The following is a 2,717-nucleotide window of genomic DNA, read 5'->3' as shown; positions in this document are numbered from 1 at the left end:
GGTAGTGATGTTAGCCCGGAATTGGACATTGTTTCGTTCTGCTGTGCATGGGGTCGCTATGAGTCAGTTCCGACTCAATGGCACCTGACAACAACAACAACATATCGACAGTGTTACTCTGTTATTCGTAAGTTTTTCAGTGGCTAAATGTTTTGAATTAGTTCATCTCTCCTTCTTCCTAGTCTGTCTTCATCTGAAACCTGTCCACTGTGGGTGAACCTCCTGTATTTAAAATAGCTGTGGTATAGCTTTCAGTATCATAGCAACTCAGAAGCCACCACAGTGTGACAACTGACAGATGAGTGGTGGAGACATACACATACATGTAGATATATTGTTCATAATTATTTCTTACAAAATTTATTTTTTTATGACTGAAATAAATTCAGTTTTACTCAGAATACTAAGATTTAGATAATACTTTTTAAGAACTCAGGTTAATTTACCTGAAGCTTCTTAGTCTCCATAAATTAGATTCTAGATGAGTGCTTTAAAAATGATAAGGAGTTTGAATTCTAAAGAGTTGCTTTCTCTTACATTAGATGTGATTGATTTTTCTCCCTGTGGCTAGTGAATTAAGCCTTATGTTCCTCACTGCAAGGGTGGTAGTTTGAGCCTACCGCATGTTCCATGGAAGAAAGATGATAAAGCTGTCTGTTACTGAAACTATTTGTTGTTTGTGTTAAATGTCATCAAGTCACTCCTGAGTCATAGTGACCCTGTTTAGGTTTCTGAGGAGCAGTTGGTGAATTTGAAAAACCAAACTTGAGGTCCAGTGTTTATCCTACAGTTCCATGTCAGGAGTTTTATAGCCTTTGGAAGCCTATATAGGGTCACTATGAGTCAGAATTAACTGAATCATAGTGATTAGATTGAATTTGGTTTACAGTCTCATTTCAAGGAACTCCGGTATAGGATTTCTGAGTAGTGACTGGTGGATTTGAACTGCCAACCTTATCCAGTACTTATCCTACAGCATCAGCCCAACTAATGCTCCATAACAAATTCCTCCAAATTCCACAGTTTAAAGCAACACAAGTTTTATTATTTCACATAGCTTTGGAAACTCAGGAATTCAGGAGAACTTAGATTGGTGATTTTAGCTCATAAGGTTGTAGTCAAGCTCTCAGCTCTGGTTCCAGTCGTCTGAAAACTGGTCTTGGACTAGAACTAGTATAAACACTTTTAAGCTTATTCATGGTGATGGTTGGCAATACTCAGTTCCTCGGTAAAGCATTGATCATGACTTAGTGGCAATCTCCAGAAAAAGTGACCCAAAAGAGATGGACACTGAAAGTCGCAGTATTTCACAGGCTAATTTGAAAGCAATATACCATCGGCATTTGGTGAGATCAGCCAGGGCATCCACACAACACCATGTTGTGCCAGGAGGCATGCAGCATACGCCTTGAAGCTGATATTAACTCTGGAACCTCTGGGCTCCAGGGAAAAGCACAGCCTGCCTGACTTACCTTAAAATTATAGTGCCCTGGAGCTTCATGTTAACACACAAATCATGCAACTGCATCACAGCAAACACCACACCACCTATGAGAATAATGCCATGGAGGAAAAATATAAAAAGGTACTGGCAAAGGGTAATGCTACAAACCAGGTAGCTCTGCAGCCTGCACTGAAGTTCACCAGCGAAGGCCATATCAATCAGAGCATTTTCTGGACAAACTTGAGTCCTAATGGAAAACCCAAATGGGAGTTGCTGGAAGCCATCAAACGTGACTTTAGTTCCATTGACAAGTTTAAGGAGAAATTAACTGTATCTGTTGGTGTGCAATGTCCAGGTTGGAGTTGGCTTGGTTTCAAAAAGGAGCGGGGATTCTTACAAATTGCTTCTTGTTCCAATCAGGACCCATTACAAGGAACAACAGGTCAGAATAACACTGCTGGGGATTGATGGGTGGGAGCATGCATACTACTTTTATTATAAAAATGTCAGACTTGATTATCTAAAAGCAATTTGGAGTGTAATATACTGGAAAAATGTAACTGAAAGATACATGGCTTGCAAAAAAATAAAACATTATATTGAGTGGGTTAAGCTCTTTATGATTGTTTTTTAGTAGTGTATTGAAATATATTATGAGGTGTTTCATTGTAGCATTTCTTAAATGTTGTTTATTCAAGTATTTATATAAACACAATCAAATGCTATTGATATCTTATTGTTTTAAATATTTTGTTATAGGAAACTGAAAATACTGAATGCTTTGTATGATTTAATCTTTTGATTGACTATTTTCTTCAGAGCTCAGATAGCCTAGTGGTGGTGGTGGTGTGTGGTAGAGTCAGTTCCGAATCATAACGACCTTTATAGGGTTTCTGAGGCTGTAAATCTTTATGGCTGGTAGCAGAAAGTCTCATCTTTCTCCCATGGAACCACTGGTAGTTTCGAACAGCTAACCATGTGATCAGATAGCCTAGGAGGTTATAATTGTCACCATGAAAATCATCAAAATGTTCCATGCCTAGATGGAAGGGCCTGTAGGGAAGTCTTTCTATCATGTCCTATGGTAATTCTAGAAAGTTGAATTCTGCCCCCACTTAACAGGAAAGCCCTCCAAGGGAAATTATTCCATTTTCTATTGAAAATTACCACTTTTGTAGGTAATCCGCTGTCTGCTGCAATGTCTGATAGATATCACCCAAGGTCTTTACTGTCAATGTCATATGTTTCACAGGGTTAACACATATTTTTTTTT

At 38.5% G+C, this 2,717-nt stretch overlaps 1 pseudogene across 1 annotated transcript; it reads left to right on the top strand.

The window, feature by feature from the left end:
* Window positions 1-1,377: 1,377 nt before the first annotated feature.
* Window positions 1,378-2,078, top strand: LOC102840717 (annotated as a pseudogene). Its single transcript, XR_438731.1, has one exon. The product of XR_438731.1 is annotated as a superoxide dismutase 2, mitochondrial pseudogene (transcript).
* Window positions 2,079-2,717: the final 639 nt, after the last annotated feature.

Source organism: Chrysochloris asiatica, unplaced genomic scaffold (genome assembly GCF_000296735.1).
Source record: "Chrysochloris asiatica unplaced genomic scaffold, ChrAsi1.0 scaffold00082, whole genome shotgun sequence".
Taxonomy (NCBI): domain Eukaryota; kingdom Metazoa; phylum Chordata; class Mammalia; order Afrosoricida; family Chrysochloridae; genus Chrysochloris; species Chrysochloris asiatica.
Note: the sequence above shows the minus strand (reverse complement) of the source record. Positions and strands in the feature narration are given on the sequence as shown.